Source organism: Perca flavescens, chromosome 24 (genome assembly GCF_004354835.1).
Source record: "Perca flavescens isolate YP-PL-M2 chromosome 24, PFLA_1.0, whole genome shotgun sequence".
NCBI lineage: Eukaryota > Metazoa > Chordata > Actinopteri > Perciformes > Percidae > Perca > Perca flavescens.
In genome coordinates, this window is record NC_041354.1 from 4,179,744 (window position 1) to 4,204,091 (window position 24,348).

The 24,348-nt window shown below is 42.6% G+C and overlaps 1 protein-coding gene across 7 annotated transcripts in view; it reads right to left on the bottom strand.

Moving 5' to 3' along the window:
• Positions 1–24,348, bottom strand: part of pou3f3b (POU class 3 homeobox 3b) — a 168,275-nt gene that overhangs the window by 69,354 nt on the left and 74,573 nt on the right. For 3 of the 7 annotated variants that reach the window (XR_003691784.1, XR_003691781.1, XR_003691777.1), the window contains 3 exons: positions 15,144–15,211; positions 14,833–14,917; positions 13,924–14,340 (listed from right to left, as the gene is read on the bottom strand). The exons of 2 other annotated variants lie outside the window; for them this stretch is intronic. The gene's annotated coding sequence lies outside the window, so the exon portion shown is untranslated. Of the gene's footprint in view, positions 1–13,923; positions 14,341–14,832; positions 14,918–15,143; positions 15,212–24,348 lie in introns of those variants that run through there. 2 more of the 7 variants (XR_003691778.1, XR_003691779.1) reach the window with 2 other exon arrangements.

Genomic DNA, 24,348 nt, shown 5'->3' on the forward strand with positions numbered 1-24,348 from the left:
ATTTATAATGCAGCTTGTGTGGGAGTTTGTTTACATGTTTGTGTTATGGCATATGATTCTCTTCTTTGGATACATTGTAGAGCAGGGACCTTTTACGCCCGAGTGCTTGCAGGGTGAAGATTTATGTGCGAGTGCGCTTTTTTTTATGGTGCTTTATGGTTTTCTTCTGTATGTGTGTCTTACTTTATTTTATGCTTGAGTGTCTCTGTTGATGAATGTCTCCTTGAGGCCGATTACACTCGGCGTAATGCGTATATATGTGCAATTAAACTTGTGAATTAAAAGGGGATTTTATTCAGTTTGTCTGAATAAAATGGCCAGATGTAAGGGGTGTATCTGCCTCTTGCATAAACAGTGTGATATCAGTAGGGTTGGGCATCGCTTTGATTTTAACAATTCCGGTTCTTTGAGGGGCGTAGTTCAAACGGGTCACATGCTTATTTCACTTAATGTGCTCCACGGCGTCTATGGAAACCAAAACACACTAAATTGCGATGGCGTTTATAAATGAGTTGAAATAATGAGCGATTAATGCAGTGGAGGATGAAGAACAAGCACTATAACTTCATATGTATAATGTTTTTAGTGACCTGCGCTTTCACTGCAAAGAAACTACAAAAAAAATCATCTGCTTCGTGATGAAAAGCGACTGCAGGGTTTATGGAGGTTTTACAACCCTGTCCCTCAAGGGAGAAAGTCTAATGGCCCCACTGATAGGGGTATCTGTAACATACAAAACCTCTGCTTAAATAGCTACCTCTTCTAAAATACTGTTGGTTCTGTGATGCCTGCAGTGTGTCATAGAAGCATCAATTGAGGCGTGTCAACTGAGGCGCGGCAGTCATCGCTTTCAGTGTGTTTGGACCTTTAGGCATGTTAAAGTTGGAACCGATGATCGGACTCGAAACTAGATTTTCCAAACTATTCCAATAAAAAACATTTTTTTAAACGATTCCAAGTTAAAACTGGTTCTCAATGCCCAATCCTAAATATCAGCGTGTGTGTGTGGGTGTGTGTGCAATGTCTGCAAATGAGTCAAGACGACCTGCCCGGTCCGCTCTGCCGAGTGAGTGACCTCTGGCTCCCAGAGAAAAGAGAGATAAAGAAAAGAGAGGGGGACTGATGCAGGGAAGCCTCACTCCCACCCTCCTCGCCGTCTCCCTCCCATCACCCCCCTCCGGTGACTCACACACCCAGCGTGAGTATAGGCCTCTACCCACAACCCCCTGCTGCTTGTTTAGAACAACAACAGAGGGAGACAGTGGGATCACAGAGGAGCTGGCAGGGAGGGCGGGAGGAGAGACAGTGGGAGAGAGAAAAGAGGAGGGGAGAGGTGAGGTGGAGGGAAGACACTGGATATTTTATTAAGGTTGTAAAGCCACGGTTGCAATTAGGTACTGCAAACAAATAAGACTCCATTTAAAAGCAGGTTCCCTTTAACAAAAGATGGAATCAATGGAGCTAGATATATAATATATGGCAAAAAGTATGTGGACATATGTAAAGATGGTTTTATGAATGAACGTGAACCTGAAACCATTCATCGTCACAGCAGTCAATCTTTTTCCTTTTCCCGTCAGTAGAAAAAGTGTTTAGAGTGTGTGGGTGTGCAGCATAAATATGTGTGTTCAGAGGGTGACATTGCACCCACAGGTGTGATTAATGTGGTGTAATGCTCCTGACCCGAGTCGACGGGTTACAGATTTACGGAAATGAAATAAAGACATTCCTTTTTCACTTTGAGACCGCTCTGTGCTCCTGTGGGCCACAAAGAAACAGGTGAGGGACAACCAAAATTGTCTTTTTGCCAGGTGTCCACATACTTTTGCACACGGACTAATAATTCATGCACATGTATACATACTGAAGTGCAAATGTGTATACACACCTACACAGGTATGCCGGTCCAAATACAACTTGTAGGAAATGTAGGAAAATACAATTGTACACATTAGGGCTGGGTACAGAATGTAATACTTTTTAGGCACTGACCGAATTGCCTCTGAAGTATCGAAAAATGTCTCGTCATTCAGTACCAAATTTCAATACCTAAAGAGCAAATCTCATCAGAGTCAGTGAGCCAATTAGCATGCAGCATGCTTATACCAAGATCTAATAATGCTTGCAATTGGCTGTCTAACGTAATGTCCTAGAGGCAGGCACGTAGTAGGAGCTGAACAATAAATAAGATGTGTACTGTAATGTAGTAATTTTCTGTCTTTTAGGAACCTGTATTGAAGCCACGGTATTGGTATAGATACCGGTAATTGAAAAAGTTTGAACGATACCGAGCCCTAGTTCACATTAACACTTAAAAATATTAAGTATAAACACAAACCCATCATATATTGTGCATGCCGACTTAAATGAACACACTATACATACACACGTATAGACACGCCTGACACTCTTCCAATCCCATTAAGATGTATTTAAGGATGTCTAATGGAAATTGATCAGTGATTAAGATCATTTCAGGTTAATCCAATTAATCAATGCCTGTTGATTAGGATGGTGGAAAAAAGGCAAAAAATTCATCACAACCCCCTTCGGTCTGCAGACACTCTGCAGTTAGCAGGGAACGGTAAACAAGTGGGTCACCTTCAGGTCTGGTTGGACTCTGGTTGAAGAAGATTTGTGAAAGAAGTCAACGAAAGAAAGACGTGTGGCAGAGGGATAGGTGACTCAAGAGCATTTAGAAACAAAAATAAGAAACCGCTAAATGGAAAGTAAGAGATGCTGCTTGTGTGCCCTTAGCAATGTGGACAAAATTAATTTAACTCAATTGAGGGGTGGAGAGAGCTCTGGAGAGTAAAGAAAAGAAAAGGATATGATGCTTAACTTTGTGTCAGAGAGAGAGAGAGAGAGAGAGAGAGAGAGAGCATGAGATGAAGGAAATGACTAATCAACTCAAAAACTAAACGATAAAATGGCACTGAGATCTTTTGCAGACTTAATGTTTTGTTAACTCCAGAACACTGAACCCACGGTCGGTTGTGTCCATTGACGGTTCCAATAAAGTTTTTTCAAACGAGGCGACTACATCCCCAACATTGATGACAAAAAGAGAGAAAGACAGCATTACTTTGTGCAATTCTATGGATGGAAAGTTAAAAGATACGTATGGATCCGTAGTCTAAGTCAAGACTACAATTAACCACAACTCCTCCAGAAATATTAAAGCTCACTACAGTTTAGAACAAATCTTTAGACAGCAGTAATATGGAAATCGGTCCGTGGCCAGCCGACAAATCTATGATCTGCCTATTGTCCGAGAGCCAGATCGCTGATCGTTCAGGTAACTGAGAAAGTGACGATACACTGCTCAAACTGCGCGTCAAACGACAACTGATCTGGCAGAATTCAGCCCGATCTAAAGTCGGTAGCGATTAATTCAGGGTTAAATATTAAACTTAATCCATATAGTCTCTGCTCATCTTAAGACACACTTCTTATTTTCTCCAGAAATCCTTTGGGAAAAATCAAAAGCATGACAATCTGGCACGTGAACGGGATCTCACTACAAACTGTCTCATTCTGTCAGTGTGATGACAAGCAGTTTAATGACCTAAAGGAAAAAAGCTACAGAAACGTCACAACCATTATGATTAACTCAATCAGGAAGGGCAAAATGAAGGATGATTGACAGTCTGTTGCAAGATGGAATACACAGGATGTTTTGGAAAAAGGACAAAAGTGCAGTTCCTGACCTACAGGCTTCAGAGGGATCAACTTTCACTTGTCTTTCACTTGAAGTTTGGCCTCAAATATTTGGAAACAAATACCTCTTTGCCTCAGTTTAGGCCATTTTCTCTCCGTTTGCCTTCTTCTATTTGTTGGCATGCATTCTCACTTCATCTCAAGCAATGTTTGCTTTCAGTCTGGAACTGTGGTGAGGAGTAGATTTGGGGGCAGACACTACTAGATGTCTCTTCAATTTTTTAAGGTAGACAAACACTTTTGACCCCTTTTCCTGGTTGACCGGAACCTCTTCTTTTATTTGTTTCAATATGCCTGAAGTTAGAATGTTTTGCAATGTTGCAATTGAAGGGCTTTACCGATTGTCTATTTGTTTTAATTTTTTACATTCAAAGCTTTAATTGAGGTTTTTATATGAAGCCTCAAATACCTCTCGCCGCCCCTGGTTTAGTGGAAATTAGTCTATATCGATACGTTTTATTTCCGGGGATTGTTCAGGTGCAGCCGGAAATTCCGCCATTTTAAACTCCGGTGGATTTGTGAGGACTATGGTTAACTGCTCCTCAGATCTCTGCAGGGTAAATCCAGACAGCTAGCTAGACTATCTGTCCAATCTAAGTTTTCGACTAAAACAACCTCTAAATGTACACATGTTCCACCAAGTTCCTTCCCGAGGCTGTTTTGCAGAGGCACGTGGCTCCGTCCGCTGCTTAGCGCCGCTCGGGACGATTGTGATTGTGTTTAAAGAAATGCCAATAAACTAGAGCACGTTTTCTCCCATCCCAGAATGCTGTGTGGACTAGCCAGACCTGGAGGAAGGTCTGGCAATGCGAGACTAGGTGGAAATAAACCTTTAAATCACCAAGTTAGCTGTAAAACTATGCTGGCTCTATGCTCCATTTCACCCGGTGTCTGACTCTCCCTTTCAGCGCAGGCCATTTTTTTTAGAGGCAGATCATTAAATTAGTAAAATAAAATTACTACTTAGTACTCAGCCAACCGGCGATAGATTCGCCCAATCGCCCAACCACTAGCGCAGCATTCGAATGTGGATTTAGAATTTGAACGTGAACATCATTAACGAAGCTTGGATCTATTTGGTATGGCCCTCGGCTATTGTTATGCTATTGTTGGGCATAACGATAGCGAAACCTGTGAAACCCACGCCCTGGGTCAGAATTTGGCGTGTGAGCGGCTGGAGTAAGACGTTGTTTGGACATTTGGTAGGTCAGTAAGAGAATAGCAGCCGGTGGGACTGGACTCTTTAGTGGCCAAAGCACAAATGTGGGCCCGTGCTAGAACAAAAAGGACACACAGAATTTATAGGGCAATTTATAAGAACTGTTGGAGAGAGACGGGAGCTGCCGGTGATCACTTTCTCTCTCAATCTACCAACACTCAGATGCACGCAGACACACATTCATACATTTTCTCAATCTGCACCTGAAGCAGTTCACACACGCTTTGACTTGGCGGATGACACACCTGGTGTGGGCAGTTAGTCAATCATAGCAGCACGGTGAGGCAGACAAAACACACTCCCTATAATTCAGCCTGCGTCTGCCTGGAGAAGAAGATAGAAGGATCCAAGCATAAAGGTTTATAGATCTTAGTAATAGTGTACTGTTGCATGCTGAATGTTTATACAGAGCTTTGTGATACATGTATTATTTCAACTGGCAGACAAAGAAAAAAGATCAATACCAACTGCTGCATATATTCAACATGACATGTTGAAAATATGAGATGAAGTAGGCTGAAAGAAAATTACAGATTGAAATAAGAGAATAAAAAAAAACGTTTTTCTGAGGTCTCTCTTTGAAGGGCTGTTTTGTTAAATAACATACTTCAGAGGGTGTGAAACGGTCTTTAATAAATGATTATGGATTTTTAATTTGGTTATATTTCCCCACAGAGACCCGCAGAAAGAAAGAGAAGTATGTGGTGGGGACAGAGAGAAGGGATGGTAAAGGGCAGTCGTGGGGAGAATGGAAAGCAGAGATGAAGTACAGGAAACGAGCGAGGAAATGAGAGCTCAGAGGGTGGATGAAGGAAAGCTCGGTTAAAAAAAAAATCTCCATTCAGTGGCCGATTAACTGACCTTTCTGGGTCATAAAATGCAGATACGTCTCTACTTTTATGTGCACTTTTAGTCACACGGGTCAATCTGGCTTTAACTTTGCAAAAACTTACCATTCTGTATAAGTAAAATGGTAGCTACACATTTGAGAGTATAATATGTGGTAGTTAACAGTGTGAGCAACAATGCAAGCCAGATATTTAGACATGATTCATAGAAAACCCCAAAAGTACTTTGTTAGTGTGTGCAGGTGACAAGTGTGTATCCTTACACACCATATACACACACCACACAAGTAGGTATTTTTCCTGTTTTTCTCCCACTTAACCCTGCCTCTCCTCATACGTTTAAAGGGCTTTGCGCTGCTAAAGTGTAGTTAAAAAAAGGGCAAACTGTGCCCATTCTATCTCGCTGTTTGAGTGTGGAGAAGAAACCAAAGAAACCCCAAAAAAAAAAAAAACGGGTGAATGACAGCGAGGCCCCTGTGCGATAAAGCACCCGATTGAATTATTTACCTCCTCCATAAACATTCTCCCCCTGCCACCTGAGATAACAGGGCCTTCCATCCCTGAGTTATGACAGTAACCTGGTTTCAGCAGAGGGCTTCTTCAGGAATAATAGGCCTTTAAGGGCTAAGTTATAGCACAAGGAAGATTCTCCATGACAATTCAATCGCTTTACCACCACTATGCCACGAGCGCGCTGTGTAACCTGGCATCGGAAAACGCTGGCGGCCGGGGGGGCTCGGCAGAGTAATGAAGGGCCGTTGTTCTTACTTCATAAACTTGTCACAGCTCCTTTTCATTTTATTTCCCCAACAAACCCGATCATTCCGCCCCCACCCATGATGGCGCAAGCACGCAGCTGCGGCGTAGGTCAGTTAATAAATATATCAGTTCCCTAAAAAAATACAAATAAAATAAAAAAAGTGCTGCAGCTTCAAAAAAAAAAAAAAAGATAAAATATGGATGAGGCTGCTTCAGTGCTCCAGGTGTGTCAAGTGTGATTTAATATGAGGAAGGGATGCGCGGCGAGGAAAGAGGAGATTGCTGAGGAGAGCACAGACAGACAGGGCAACCTTTGACCTCTCAATAGCAGCCAGTCAGGTAATTCTGCTGAGCCGAACCTCACAAAACAGTCACTGGGGAGACGCCCGCCTAAATTCATCAGCTTTACTGATTAGGAAGAAGCGCACGTCAATCTGTGGCCAATCTGTTAGTGTTTGTGGGAGTGTGTGTTTTGGGGATATAAAGGTGTGAAAGTGCCTGTATAGGTTTGAACGGGTGTACTTGTCAGCGTTGCGTGTGTGTATGAGTCATAGGCCTGTGTGTGTTTTGGTGACTGAGTGTGCGTGCATGTTTAAAAGGTGCTACCTTGATGGATTTTATATAACTGCTGCAAACAAACATGATTAGCAGCCCGACTCTGAGTTTACGTTTAAAGCTCGGATTGGAGGGGAAACTACTCGATAGAAATCATTTTTGAATATCTTCTCAGTAAAGAGAAATCCAATGATTGTTTAAATACATTAAACAAAGGGATTTATGGGAAATGTGGTGTCAAGGAAAGAAACAACTTACAACTTTGGGAGCATTTCTTTTGGGCAGCTCTGGTCACCATTCATGTTGGTAAGACTATTATTGTACTTACTAACTTAATTACTGAGAAAATGCAGATGGGGTAAAAACAGACAGACAGGTTTCCAAGTAAGAAACTTATTTTGAAGAGAAAACTTCAAAGCAGTCAAATTATTACCCAAACTGTCCTTTGTAGCCATCAATCCATTAGACTGACTGAGGTTCAATTTTGACCACGTCTATGTTCCATAGTTTTCCTGTTCAATAAGGAATGCAAGGTGAAACTAGAAATGAAATCAAACAATAAAAATCCTTTAAGCTCTTGAAATAATAGCACCAGGGTGAAAAAGGAACTTTGCATCGTGTCGGCCTTGGTCTCATTATTCATGTATCACACTGAATTTGACAATGATGTATTGATGTTTCTACACATACCATGTTTTAAGTGTGTGCATGAAGTTAGGTGTATTTTGTGTGTGTGTGTGTGTGTGTGCGTGTGTGAGTTTGTCCTCCACTGGTCACAGAGCCACGGGCTAGGAAATGGGCTTTCCTGTCGTTCAGAGGGGCTAAGCTGACAGACCATGAAGGCAACCATAAAGCCCCAACTGCCTCCTGATACTGGCCGGCTCGCTAGCTAATCATTACACATCTTCCTCTCATGTGTTCAGCACTTTTTACTCCTCTTTTCTCACTCCATCCAGCCCAACTCCTCCTCATCTGACCCTGCTCTCTCACCTCCGCTTGCGTATCGCTTCTCCTTTTTTTGTGTGTGTGTGTGTGTGTGTGTGTGTGTGTGTGTGTGTGAAAGTGACATTTTGTGTGTGTGTGTGTGTGTGTGTGTGCGGCTGTGAGAAAATAAAGAGTGCGTGCATGTTGGTGTGCACTTTGCAGAAGGATTCCAGCTCTGAGAACTACCTTGCCTGACCTCTAAATCTGCTGAGCGCTCACAAAAAAGAACTCTGCTTTCCCCCCCCTTCGCCATTTCCCTCCATCAGAATCTCACGCAGCGGCGAGGAGGAGTTTTACTTTCGACTGTGCAACACGGCATCTCTGAGAAGGGGAAGCACCGCCTGCTGCCAGCCTCGATATGAAGAGCAGTCAACAGTTTCTCCCCAAAGTGTCTCTCACAGGCAGCCAGAAATGTGCCGCTCTTTCAACTGGAACACTGGAACTCAATTCTACCAACAAAAAAATAAATAAAAAAAGAGAGGAAGGTTTTAAATCCCGGAGGTGACACACTTTTTAATGTGCATTTCCTCTTAATAAACAGTGACACAGAGTGGGAAAAAAATTTTTCACACACAATCCTAATTCATTACAACCACCACGACCAGTAGACAGGGCTCACTGGGCAGCAACTGAGGCATGAGTGACCCCCGCTGACCACTGCTGAGCCACTGGGACAAAGCCACAGGTAGTCGTGCATAATTCCACTTCCTGCCCTCGGTAATAGCTTCTGGTGAACTCTGGCTGCACGCCGCGACCCATCATGCCCCATCAAGCTCGCCCCAGTCCTCACAGCATGGCAGCACCGAGGCTGAGTGAGTGAACAGCTGGGGAGATTGTTATAAAACATACTGCCATTACGTCACTTCTTTACCTCCTTAAACAATCCAAGAAATGTCTTCATTAAGTCTGTAATGTTTTCTGATTAGGGTTGGGTACCGAAACCTGGTGCCAATATAGCACTGGTTCTTAAGCGACCGGTATCTACCGTACCGAATGACGCAGATTTCACTGCCTCATATCGGTGTCCCCTGGTGCTCTTAAATGGACGTTACAGGCAACAGAATCACCACAGCACATGACGCTAGATAACACTACACTTGGCAGCAGGTAATGTTAGCCTACTGTTAGCTAGTAGCTGGCTTAAACTATTTCACTGGAAAGGATTCCAACATGCAACAGTCTGCAGCTAAAGACACAGAGCAGACTAGCTGCGCTTTGAGACACAGTGGCCACTGCCGGAGTCAGAGTCGTTGGAGAAACGACACAGACGGGCCTTCATGCGTTCAACTGCCCCTCGTAAGCGCATGGTGCATTCAATGTTGTTGAATCCCTTCTGCCATCTAGTGGTTCTTTTTGTCGTTTAACAGAAATTGACACCTGGTAGAGCGGGCGCCCATATATAGAGGTTTACTCCTCGACGCAGCGGCCGCAGGTTCGACTCTTGACCTGCGGCCCTTTGCTGCATGTCATTCCCTCTCTCTCTCCCCTTTCAAGTCTAAAACTGTTATGCTATGCTATGTATACTATACAAAATAAAGGCCTGAAAAAAATAAATAAAATTAAAATAAAAAATTGACCATATGGCCTTAGCAATAAATAAGATGTTCTTTTATTAAAGTCTGTTCAGGCACTGGCATCGTTAGAGCACTGTTATCGGTAAAAAAACAATACCCAACCCTAATTCTGAGTACTTTATATCAGATCTGCATATTTGTGCACACCAACAGATGAAACTGAAGGACTTTAATGGTCTTCTATGACATCAAGGAAACCTAATACTTTAGTCAAGGTCATCTATTCTTCCTCAAACTTTACGTTATAAGATTTTCCTTGGCTACTTGAACTCTTACAGTCGGTACTGATAAAGCTCATTTCACTTTAAAAAAGCATTTCTTGTTATATTTACACATTAATTAATACTGTTACTGTATCAATAAGTGACTTTTGGTACCACATCAATGTTTATCAGCATAATATTTCATATATTCAGTGTTTAAAGGAGCGGCATGCCTGATTTTATATATGTTTTTCCATTATCTAAAAAAATATGTTGTGCGAAACACACACACACTCACACACACACACACACACACCCACACACACGGCTTCAGCTGGTTGTGATGACACGTTAAGGATGTGTTAATTCACCCCTCTAAGTTTCCTTATCATGTCTGCTGCTTGGCCATTCATTAATAGTCCTGTTTTAATTAGCCATTAGTGAACACACTCCCCATGTCAGAGATATGAGATGGGAGTGTGGCGCATAGAGAGAGGAGAGTGGGCATACTGCAAGGAAGGTATTAAGAGTATAGATGTGTAGTGTGTGTGTGTATGTGTGTGTGTGTGGACAGCTCCATTCTCCCACTGTGGCGGCAGAACAATTGGCAGGGACACGCTGTTCAGTGGGGCCTCCTCCTCATTATTGGCCCACTGCTCACTTGTGAGCCGTATCATTGTACTGCAAGACAATGGCTGCCAGGGGCCCCACCCGACATGATACCCCCCTCCACCCACCCACCCCCCCCACACACACACACACACACACACACACACACACACACGCCAGTCCAACTAGAAGCTTAACTCCCCTTTCCTCTCCCTTCTTCATGTACCCGCACGCCAATCACCCCTCCTCTACGTCTCAACCCCGCAGTATGGCTGCACGTGATTGGCTGCAGCACGGACACCCGACGCTGGTCAGAGTCCACAGCGAGAGAACAGGGGATTAGGCCTAATTAGCATGAACAATAAAAACAAACAAACACTGATGGGGGAGAGGGGTCACCGAGGCAATCCCACTGTCTCTCTTAATTAGCATTGTTTACCAAGTGACACAGTTGGTTCATGAAATCCAGCACATAGCGCCGCACATCTATTAGACGCATGGCCCGCACAGTCACGTGGGCACGTCGTGCCGAGACACACATAAACACATGCAAGTAGGTTTTGGGTGTATGTGTGAGCGCACACGGGCTAAGATTATATTTTACTTCCTGTCAAAGATTATTGATATTAACTATTGATTTAAAGTTCCTTCTGTACTGTACCGTAAAATGGGTCTTGCTGCTGTAAAGTGAAAATCTTCTATGTCTAATATACTACAAAAAAATGACATGCTTTGGTTTACTCTTGTGTTAATGGTTTGGGCTTAAAGCCGTAGTACCAATTAAGGGAAATGTTCATTTGGAGCCTAATTTGTTGCATAAATGCAAATAATACATACTTATACACAAATAAATCACAATACATTATATCCATAACCATGCATTAAGCCTCAAAAGTGCAACTGTGGAGAAACAAAGTATTCACAGGCACTCATAAGTACATTCCAGCGTTACAGCCCTGACAGGCTCATGCTTCAACAAACCACTCTGGTAATTAGCAGATTTATGTTAAATTCATAAAACTTTAGCTGCAAAACAATAAAATGTCAATGCATTGAATTTTCACCTATAGCAAATGGTAATTGAAGATCTGAGAAACTGCAACTTTAGCATTCTGCGTCCAAAATAGGGCTGCAACTAACATTTATTTTCATTGTTGATTAATCTGTATTTTCTCAAGATGACGCCTTCAAATTTCTTGTTTTGAACTGTTGCAAAATATTCAATTGAAATGCAAAACATTGCCAGTTATGAAACCTGATAATACAGCATATTAATTGCCATAGAAATATATCCGCTACACTTGGAAGCATGGGAATAATAGGAAATATAACACTGGAGGAGGGTGGTAGAGTCTGCACAGAGCTCTATGGATGAACTGTCATTGCTGAGCCAGACCTTATCGCCAGTTACCAAACTCAAAGAAAATTCCACCAGATGTCCTTTTCGGCCAGATGTTGGATACCTTCCGCTTTATTTGTGTTAGAATTTGTATACTCCGGTGGATTTCTGAGGACTATGGTTAACTGCTCCTCAGATCTCTGCAGGGTAAATCCAGACAGCTAGCTAGACTATCTGTCCAATCTGAGTTTTCTGTTGCACGACTAAAACAACCTTTGAACGTACACATGTTCCACCAAAACAAGTTCCTTCCCGAGACTATTTAGCAGAGACACCGTGGCTCTGTCCGGCGCTTAGAACCGCCCAAGACGATTGTGATTGGTTTAAATAATAAACCAGAGCACGTTTCTCTCCCATTGTGGACCGTTGTGTGGACTACCCAGACCATCCTCCGCAGCGCTGCGGAGGAAGGTCTGGCAATGCGAGACTACAAACTCACTAATAAATCTTCAAAGAAAAGTGGGGGCTGTTATGGTTTGGGAAGAAGGCTGATCAACTGCTACGTTATGGCTTCAATGTGCAAGTGTCCAAATACTTTTAGGTCATCAACTCTTCTTTTTTCAGTCTGAGCAGTTTCAAAAGTCAAAACTTTCAAACTAATAACAGATCTGTGAGTTATAAGATTTCCATACACAGTCATTTAGGTTGTGCACTGCTTCCACACATACACTACACTCATGCATAAAGTTCCTCCAGCACACTGATGAGCTGAATAAAAAAAAAAAAAAAAAAAACACATTGATCGCCACCCCACATGTATAAATATTAGTGATGAGATGATTGATGATGGGATTTCTAAATCTCTTTGGCATCGGAGAAAAATTGCATTTGCTTCTGAGTGTCTGCCCGTCTGCGATGCTGAAGGCCCACCCCTGGGGAACTCATAGCTGCAGTGGGGGTCAGTGAAAACTGGGCCAAATCAAAGTGATTAAGGGCCTGCAAATCAATAACGCCTTTATATTAGATTTACTCACCAGCCTCGGATTGCACCGAGTCAGCAGAAAGACGGGAGGAGGCAGAGGCTGAAATGAACCCAGACCCAACTAAGCGTCGGCAGATTAGGTGCCGGCATAAATCTTTAGTCTTTGAGGCGTAATAAAATAATATAATCATCTTTTGAATAGAAGGGTGAGGGTTGAGGATTGTCTTTTGTTTCTGCTGATCTCCTAACTCCAGTGGTTTTGATGATGAGAGAGGAAAACCATTACCCAGAAACCATCTGGGGTTGGGATCTTTAATGGTCAACTTTGGTGGGATGTAGTTGTACTGTACAAACGTCTGTGGAGGCTGTGTGAACGTTGAATTATGCCGGAGACTGGTGATACACTTCCTTTCTGGGTCCATTTTTATTTATTTTAAAGATTTTTTGGGGGCATTATTAGGCCAGCTGAAGACATGAAAGGGGAGAGAGAGGGGGACTGACATGCAGTAAAGGGCCGCAGGGCGGAGTCGAACCTGCGGCCTATGTTATATTGCCTGATCTACCAGGTTAGCTACCCAGGCGCCCCATTTTCTTGTTTGACAGTCTACAGTATGCTTGCCTCCTACACACCTGGTCAAATATAGACAACTTGACATCATCCTAGGCTTAATACGTCACACTTAATATGTCATAATGCCAATTTAATCAATGAAAACACGCTGACACAATGCATGCACAAGAGCTAGATGATCAGGGTGCTTTTACACCTTACCAGCTTGATGTGGTTTATTTAAGGAAGGTGTTATAGGTGCTATGGACCAAACTACTGACTGACCGAAAACTTCTGGACTGTTCCATACTAATTGGGAAACAAAAGCAGATCATCCACAGGATTTTCTGACGGTAGTTCAACGACATTTAATTACGCTTAAATCCATCTGATGATCACAACTGTCAAGAAAGCTATCGTCTACGGAATCTGTAAAAGCAATGTATATAATGATGCAAGATCATTTGGTTACCATGACAACAAATGTACGCATGAGCACGTGAGTATGGGGACTTTCCCTGCAGCAGGCTGTGCCCGTGTCCGTGTATTTTAGCAGTTTTATTTAAGAGTGAAACGATTAATCATTTTCAAATCAAAATTTTTATTCCTCTTCCCTATTATATGTACTGTTTTTTCATAAGATAAATGCGGGAATAATGTTACATGTCACAGATTGTTTACAGAAATATCCTATTTTCAGTGGATTTTTCATTTCTTTATGTATTACTATATATAACATGATCATAGGAGATGCAATATGTAGCTAAAAATCGAATTGTAATCAAAATATTTGGCAGAAAAATCACATAATTAGATTTTTTTCCCCAAATCGTAGAAATTAGTCAAGTTATTGGTTGCATTTGGAGAAGGAAGTTTCACATCCAATCACAGTAATGATGTTAACATAAAATTAGACAATGCAGAGGTGATTTAGTGATATCTCTGCAGTTGTGGTCATAATAATAAAATCCAGAGTCCTCTTTATCCGAGACCGAGACCTATAAAAAAAAAAAAAAAAAAAAAAAAAAAACGATCATGAGTACTACACACCGGTATATTATTTACAAAATATTTCAGGTGCAGGTCGAATAAACTGAACTAGGTGCTACAAGTAGCCTAAAAATAAAAAAATATATATTTAGATCAATTTCAGATCAAATCGCTTTTTTTGAATCTAAATCACACATAAACCAAATTTAGCCCAGATTATACACCCAGACATCTTTTCACCTGCTCACAGATATGAAGGTATGTGCAAAGCAGCTACGAAAAGCTATAATCAAGTCCTACAGAGAGAAGACCACAAGCCTTTGCAAGACAACTCCGCGATCATTCAGGAAGAGAAATCCACTGTGGGAGAGGTAAAGAGAAGACTCAACGAACTGATAGGACGCGCAGCTGAAAGCAACAAGTCTACGCTGCCAAACATTATCCTGTGAAACGCACGAAGTTAAGAACTAAAGCAGAGAAGGCAAGTTGAGGGAACTCACTTTCTTACATTACACACACTGTCGACAGGAGGACCCAGGAACCCTGACCAGATAGCTTACAGGCACCACACACTTACAGGCCGAGCTAAACGAGAAGAATCATGTACACAGAGAATGACACACACACACACACAGTAAATAAATAGCTTTCTGGTGACAATAAGTTGAACGCCTGAGCATGTGCATACCCACTTCCGCACGCAATGTGCCGTTTTCCCTTATCTCCACGGAGACAACATGCCCCCCCCCCCTCCTAACCAGTGTCTGTCTCACAGTAAATCTAAATTGGCGATTGCGGTTAACCCCCTCACATCCTCCATAGCCAGCTCCTAAGTCTCTGGATCTGTGCAGCAGACGATGAGAGAGAAATACAATCAATCTGAGAAAAAAAGAAGAGCAGAGGGAAGGGAGGGGAGGGGGTAAAAGAAAAGCCAGTGGAACATGTTAGCACACAACAGTGCCAGGGTCACGCAGAAGCCACATTAATTTTTTTTTGTTTTGCACTGAAGATAAAGACTAAAGGAGCTTTCATTCTATGTGTGTGTGTACTGTTTAACAGTTTCCTTTTAGGAAAAGTGAGGTTATTTTGCACAAATCTTTGATGTAATCTTGTGTGAGAGGAGGATGTGTGTGTGTGTGTGTGTGTGTGTGTGTGTGTTTGTACGTATGTTGGAGAGGAAGCTCCGAAGGAACCTCCAATCTGTTTACAGCTTTGATTGGAATTACACAATCAATTACCACCCCCTGCTGAGGCCCAAATGAGCCAGCCCAAAAGACAGGGGAATTGGTTAAATGTTATTGTTGGGAGGCCATTATCCAACAATCGGGGTGGTTAATGCAAGAAAATGACATTCATTAAAAGGCTCGACGGGAGGCTCCCAGGGGCCAGGCTGCAGCTGACCCTCATTCACCGCCAGGCTTTGTGGGCCCTCGTCAACTGTGGGGAGGGGAGATCATGTCAAAGGCACAAAATGCTCCTCTTTTGTCACACAGTGGCCTTCAGTCTCTTTTTGCAAGTGTGTGCGTGTGTGAGAGTGTGTGTGTGTGTGTGTATGTCTGTGTGTTTGTGTGTGTGTGTGTGTGTGTGTGTGTGTGTGTGTGTGTGTGTGTGGGGGGGGGGGGCAGAGAGCCAGAGAAAATACCTGTGACTGTGGACGTCAATGTTTTTTGTGCTCAAGAGAATGTGTGTGAGGTGTCAGAGGGAGAAAAAAAGGGATAATTACATCATTCTGTGAATTAGAGTAGAGGGGGAGAGTGATTGAGCGCCCCCGCCAATGGATGCACATGTAATCCTGCAGTAATGAGGCAGCACCAGAATCATACTCCACACACACTTAGTCTGATAATGTATATCATCAACGCTCCAGCTTGTGAAAAAAAAAAAAAAAAAAAAAATCGGGTGTACTTCCAAGCCAGCGACGGTGATATCATCTATCAACGCAGACAGAGCTATCAAAAGCCAGAAGTCAAAAGTAAATGCAGAAATTAACCCACACACAGAAAGAGAGAGACCGAGAGAACCGGTCGTGCCATTATTTTTGATCCAGGATCCCTGCAAGAGATTATTTTCACAAACTTCTACAAAAGAAAAAAGGCTTTCTTTGTCTTGTTCTATTCAGAGAGTTGCAGATAGGATAATGGGTCAGCCAGGAGAAGACAGCTGTGGCCTTGTTATTTCTGTTCATAACAGACATTTCATTTGAGATGAGACCCAAGGAAGAAATATGTTCCTTTAAGGCAATGAGTCACAATGTAGATGCTTGTACAGTCTTCACAACAGAGAGAACTATGACCAGATAGTCAAGAAGCCAAAAGGAGCTTAACTCAGGACCGTTTGGCTTCCAACTGCATCTGAATTTATGGATTAGAAATGACTTGAATGCTTGAAGAGATGCTAGAAGGGAACTACAGGGATGATCAGTATTGCAGACTCCACCTTGATGGTTCCTGGACCATTAGAAAAAAAAAATCGGTGTCATGACTTTTGCAATCAAGAGTTAAAATTCCAGTTCTACACATTCCAGACAGGTGAGGTTGGATTACAGTGAGGTTTACCTGGTCGGTATTTAGAGAAAGTTTTGGCAACGATGCGTTAGAGAGGTTGCCTGAAAGGCTCTTGCATGTTGAGCACCATATATTTAATACAAGATTAATTGAGAAAAGATTGTTTAAACATTTTGCATGCGACGCACTGCTTTCATCTGCCACTCCCTGCAAATGGTCAATGATCAAGTTTTTTTTTCCTGTCTCCATTTGCATTAGGAACAGTGTGCAAATGCATGCATTTCATCTTCGACGGCCACACCTCGACCTCCTTTTAGGTCTTCTGCATGCCACGTTTGATTTCACAACTCCTATTGTCTATAAGGGCGTGAGACTGACTTCCGATTAGCGCTGATAGCTGTTACAGATAACCAGGACAAGGGGGAAGCCACAGGAGTGCGGATCCCAGCAGTGTGCCGTAGAGGACTGAATCAATTTGGCGCACTCACCAGGTCCCCGGCTTATTGAGCACACAGATTGACCCCTCCTAACGGCGGCTGTTACCTCAAAGCCAAACAGTGAACTTTGACACTTGCCCATCTGTTGGCTCCTAGGAACAGAAAAAAAAAAAGCCCATTGCGAATAGCCCAAGTTGATTTTGGTAAGAAAGCTGTATTTGCGCAGATAGAGGGATCAAATAGAAATCAAATACAGTAATTACAAAGAAATAGTTTAATGAAATGTTCTGGTTTGCTACAGTTGCATGCTGTCTAGTGTGAGCCGGGTTCATCAGAGAGAGGTGAAATAATTATCACAGGCACCTGTTATGGCAAAGAACAGGTGGAGCTATAGCGTTTGTAATCTCACATCTCAACGGATATTATCCGGATGTGTGAGTAATGTGTGTGTGTGTGTGTGTGTGTGTGCATGCGTGCGAGTGTGTGTGTATGAGCACACAAATTCCATCTTTGTGCCAAGATACTGTGTTTGTGTGTGTGTGTGTGTGTGTGTGTGTGTGTGTGTGTGTGTGTTAGGTGTTGAGTTAAGCCTCTGATTGAGAAACAAGCCACAGTAGCAACATGCCTCGCTGTTTCCCCCAGCATCTGTCTTGAGCAGCATGGGGGCCTCCGTGCATACGGGAGGGAGGAGAGAGGATGAGGGAGGAGAGAGGAGGAGGGAGGAGAGAGGAGGAGGGAGGAGAGAGGAGGAAGGAGGAAACCACGGATAGGTGGCGTCCCTTCATCTCTGATTCACCCCCGCCTCCCCGTCTCTCTCTTCTCATTATTTAGGAGGCAACATCTGAGTTTAAAAAGACCCTCTCTCCTCTTTCTCTCTCCCTCCTTCTCTCGTCTCAGTTTGAGTATTTTATTTTTTTTTGTCTTCCATCATCTGCGAGTCAGCGCCGGGTCATATCACAACACGACGTGCTCTGCTGTGAGTTTAGCACCAGACACGCCAGCTCCCCGCCACTTCCTTCACAAAGACACCGTTTCTTTGAGACACACTGTGCTGCACTGTCAAAATACTGGAGGTAGATAAGGCACACAGTCGAACGGAGGAGCTGTCCTAAATGTTTGGGAGAATCTCACTACTACCCACCTCTTTTCTGTTTCTTGTGAAGGGTGGAAACGTATAAGGAAATAGAGAGTGGAAATAAGAGAATAGTGTCTAAGTCTAACCATTTAGATTGTTTTTTAAATGAGAAGTTAAGAGTACTGCAATCTGCTGGTCTTAATATAGGTCAAATAAGGGCAAAGAGTGTTGGAGGGTCAGTTAACTACAGTGTCAGGACATAGAATAATGTTAACACAAACACTTTTGCGAGGCTAATAGGGATAACAAGGTGCTGCATCCTATTCATTTCATTCCCACTGCTGCTGAGAGCTCTCTTTAGCTGTAATGATTAGTAATAAAGGTGCAAAATGAAGTCAGCTGGCTATGAGATGATTAGCTCCATATGCTGGCTCTGTTGGGGTGCTATTTCATCCACTTTTACCCACTCCAGGAAGTTGACGAATTGATGCCCATTTGACTTGTTTTAAATTAACTCCTGCCTCGGTTTTAGCCATATACCTTAGTCCAGACAGCCATGCCAAATTAACTAATACATACGTTTCCCAATGAAAAACCTATTGGAATATAATCTCAACAATCCAGTACACTGTAGGCACTGTAAGTCTACTCCTACAGTATTAGGTCCAAGTATCCCCTGTTTTGGCCTATTTTAATGTATTTTAATTGTTGCTTCAATTAGCTAATCTTCCTGTGCAGTTTCAAGTCCAAGCTGCTTTGGTGATAAGGACAGATGACGCCGGAGCCTCATATAAGCTACAAAAAAAATAAAACCTAATTTTTAAAGAATGCAATCGGGATTCTAAAGAGCCTCCTGAGTGGTTAATAACGAAGGTTGAACAACTCCGAGAGTCCTTAAAGAGGTAGACGGGTCTATGAATAGCTGAACTGTGTGTGAGAGGCTGGAGTAGGATGAGTAACGTGGCATTTCGGAGCCATTCCTCCAAAGATGGAGCTGTAGTCTTCAAGACAACATGTTGTGTTTTATGTACATACAGAGAGGATACACGTTGGATCTTGGTTACAATTGAGTGTTGGGCAACTCCTTAGCTAATATTTAGACATACATTTTTTTGACTTTAAGTTTTCATCTGTGAGTGTTGGTTATGTTTTGGTTTGTGTAACATGCCGATATGGCCAAGGTTGTCACTGAAAAAAATATATAGATCTAAAAATCTGTCTGTTTAAAATCAGGTAAAACACATTTACAAGGTTTGTAATTATCTACTTGAAATTCCTGGAATTAATTATGCAATTTGGTTCAATATATAGGGAAAATCTAAAAATAAATAAACTTATTTTATTTTCAGACAAATTTCCTGGAAAGAATAGCTGAAATCTTAATGATTGGAAAAACTGACTTTAAAACGCACAAGATATTCATTTATTATTGGAAACATGTTTTGCCTGTAGACCAATTCTACATTATTGCAGGTTCAGTTAACCAACTCTCTCCAAATCCCCAATAATCACCACCAGATTTTAATTGTCCTTTACATAGGTTTTAGAAAATGATGGGACCTGTTACTGACACCACACCAATATTCAAGATCAGTATTGTAATGAGTGTCTTATAGATGCATGAAGATGAACACAAAGTGTAATCTACTTAAGGTTGTGGACACCTCAAATAGATTTCCACTGTACTGTCAGATTAAGAGCTTATAAAGTGGTGAGTTATGTACTCAGTCAAACCTTGTAATCCATAAAGTGTTCCTCTTTCACCCTTGGCACTGATTCTGCAGGTAATTTTAACCAAGATGTGTTTGACACTGTTGCCATATTTTGAATATCTGATCCAAATAGTTTTTTCCGCTGTCAGGAGCCAGACAACTGCATTCAAATATTTACTTAGAAAAAAAAAAAATCAACCTGCTATAAAATAGTGAGTCGATTACATAAAAAATTATCGCTTTAAACTCAACGTTTGGTTCAGTTTTTGTATCAAGTGGTATACAAATGTCACTTGTCAGGACACCACACTTTACAACACAGGGAAAGGAAGGCATTAAAACATTGTTTCTGATTCAAATGAATGCATTTCTGCTGAGTAAGGCTACCTGCAGATACATTTGCCCTACAGAAGGATTGAGAGGCTTATCAAACAGACTTCTCTGTCACCAACACACTCTGAGGAAAGCCAAGTCCAGAAGAAAGCCAAGTACACAGACAATTGTTTGCCTTTATCAAGCGAAGGAGGCATATCATTAACACTAGATGTTACTGAAGGGGCCAATCAACACCTGTTTCCACTCTCATCGCGCCATTTTTGTGCGAGTACCAAATTGTGACATTTAGAGACATGACAAGCTATGAGTCAAAACAAAACCTTTAGAGCTCTCTGCGGCCAACTCCTGTTTCCTGAAAACCAACTATTTGGGCTGTAGCGTAGCACATTATTACAGCAAAGCCGGGCCTATACAAAGCAACAATAAGACAGTATACGACAATACGACTGTGCTGCTTCCAAGCGAGTCATCTACGGCAGCCAGCCTAGCTATCATTATCTGTTAAAGAGCCTCCGTCCCTATGGATCATCATTACGAGGCACATTAGAAAATACTTTGATTAAACTCCCCTAATCCAGCACAGACAGCTGCAGTCCATTCACAGCTGCCTAATCTCCCCGCCACTAAATACCACAGAGACAATGGGCAACAAATGACAACTTACGTGAGGGGGGGAGACACAGAAATAAAGGAGTGAGAAAACAAAGAAAGAGGGAGAGAAAAAGGGAGGGGAGAGCCGATTCCTCTATCAAAGGCGGGCGGTAAACAGTGCTGATGGCAAGCCGTATCATACCAGGAGATGGCTGAAGCTTTCTGTGAAACGAAAAGGGATACAGAGAAAGACAGAGGGAATGTGAGGTACAGGGTAAAGAGTTTAGTGAGAGGGGTTGGGGGAAGGAGGGAGACCGAGCCGTGTGAGGGAGAGAAAAAAGGGGAGATAGAAGAAGAGTGACGCGAGAGGACAGGAGGCGGTGTGGAAGGAGCTAGAGAAGGATGATGGAGCTGCGTCTCCCCTCGGCTGGCAGATGAAATGTTGCCCGTGGAAAGGAGAGATCTCTTTCACCGTGACTACAAACAGGGCACGGGTGCTGATGGGAGCTGCCGCAATCAAGATGAGAGCAGACAAACGAGAGTATAGAGAGAAAGAGAGAAAAATGAAACTACTCCTCAATGGTACAAATCACCGCAGGGAGGTTATCAGGGCCGTCGGCAATCACTGTAATGACAACATGGTGTGACATGATAGTTACAGCACTCAAAGAAAATCATTCGCCCGGGCTGGGGAAAAGATAGGCAGGCGGGCAGCTTCATAAATACTGGTCTGGCTGGGAGAGTAAGAGAATGTGTGTGTGTGTGTGTGTCCAAGTCCTTGTGTGTTTTTAGTATTCAAGATGATGGGTGTGTTGGATGTGTAGCTGTTGAGCAGAGGAGGCTAGGCAGGGGAGTGTGTTGTGATTGTGTGTGACGGTGTTGATCGGAGAGAGGAGGCAAACCTATTAAACTACGTAGATGCACTTGTTTTGATTGTTTGTTCATCTTTCATTTTGTGGTTTTTTTCCATCACCAAAACTCAATTTATAACCAAAATGTGTCCACTGACATTTGTATCACATTTGGGAGCATAAACAAGCAATCTGACACCTGATAAAATACTGTAACGAGAGGTTTTGGTTGTGCTAAATGCTCCATGTGCAAAGACATATCCACGGACACATGGCCTATTATCTAATCTTTAATCGGCACATTCTTACCCCAACAGCACACTGGCCAATCACATCAATCAACGCTCTGACTACAGTTATACACTGTGTAGTGTAAGTTACCTAGTGTCCGCAAAAGTTGAACTCCCAGACAAATTGTGGCTTGCAAGTGGCTCTTTTAATTTTTGATGCCATATTGTGAACTTGTGTCCCATGTCTAAGGTCTGAATGGCTGTCTTGAAGCCACCCTGTCATAGCTAAATGGCAAGCAGTCCTAGCAATACAGATGTTTTGCAGTGATGATATCATGCCTGACACATGCCTCAGTATTTTGCATCAAATTAGGTAGTGCCTATGTTAGTATCAAAGCATTTTGATGTCGAGATTATAAATAAATATAAATGGCCTTATCTTAGGGCCTTATGATGGATTAGAGGGCGACAGTTTCCTGCAGGTGAAAAAAATAGTCCTCATAAATCCACTGAATTTAAAATTCCAACACAAAGAAAGCGGAAAGGAAAAGAAAAATGCATGCATTCGGCGGAATTTCCTGCAGCACCGGAGCAATCCCGGAAGTGTAACATCAATGATAAAGACTAGCCCTTTGGTAACCCTTTGAATTCAACTGCCTAAAACTGGTAGATGACGTTGACCTTCTACTTTTCTGATAACATCGTTTATGAGTACAATGCCATTCAGCAGCCGACACAGTGAAGCGGCAGCTTTGACCGGATCTTTTCCTGGTTACAACAACGTTTCAAACCTACTTATTTCATTATTTGGGCGGTATGTATAATGACCAGAAAAATATGCCATTATAAACATGAAAATATCTTGTTAACAAAAAATAGAATACAGATTTAGTCATGGCTATGTACACCGAAGTGAATATAATGGACAAATTCAATATGGAATCATCACCTGGACACATCTGGTCAGTCTATTTCCTGGTAAGAGCAAATATGATTAACATTTTGTACACTGTGTGTGTGTGTGTGTGTGTGTGTGTGTGTGTGTGTGTGTGTGTCACGCAGGGTAATTTCCCTGAGCCATGCTGAGGTGCTTCTGGATGAATCATACATGGACATGCTCACAGCCATGCTGGGGAATAATGAGACCCAATGAAGTGAAGAATATGAACACACCTCGTCTACAACAAAACCTCTTTCTCAAGCGCTCTCCCTCCCTTTTCCATTCACTGCTCCACCCCCCCCTCACCAGCCTTTTCCTTATATTCATCACCGCCCCTTCTCTTCTTCTTCTGATCTCCCTGCGAAGGTGTGCCGTACAGCGGCGAGGCGCCTATTTGCGGTGTGAGCATGCATGTATTATTACACATCTAACCTGCATGATGGCGGGGAGCGGCGGTGCGACGGATTCGGCGATCGCGGTTGTTATGCGGATGGATGATTGTGCTTGGAAACAGAAGAGGTCCAGGTTAATACGGCTCAGCTCCACGTCAGAGAGGCTGATGGCAGGGGTCAGAGGTCGGCTGATGAGAAAACACGAAGCTAGCGCCGAGCTCCTCTCTGTGTTTGTGTGTGGGCAGCGCGGAGGTCAGGGAGAGTGAGTCACTGCAACCACACAGGCCTACACGCACACAAGTTTGGAAGACAGACACACACACACACACACACACACACACACACACACACACACACACACACACACACACACACACACACAAACACAACTCACTCACACACTGATAAAGACACACAGAAGGCTAGATTGTACTTTGATGTGAGCACATCCGTGTGCGCTAGGCCTTTGCCTCCGAGGTTTTATTTACAGAAAATCAATTATAAAATGTTCTTAGCCCACAGGAATGCAGCAACAATATTATCATGTCTTACTGAAGCATCTCATTCTAGACTCGTGAATCAGACCGGGATTGTGCTACTTAGAGAAGTTGCCTTTTTTCCCGAACACCAGCTGAACTGAATATTTTGCTGCAATCCAAAAAGTTGGAGCAGTGGTTGTCAAGCTGGAGGTTAAATCGGACTGGTAGCAAGATGATTTTTTTTTATTAAACTTCCTATGGATTTTAACTCTACGTACATAAAAATTATCTACATATGCTACCTTTGACAAGGGGGTTGTTTTAACGGGGTAAGAAGTTTAGAAAAGGTTGTGAATCGCCGAGTAAAGACCAAGAAAGGAATATGCAGTGCTTATGCAAAAAGATTGCTAAAATACTGAAAAAAAAGAAGTTTTAGACACATCTAAGAGGGCGAGATATTCTGGCCTTT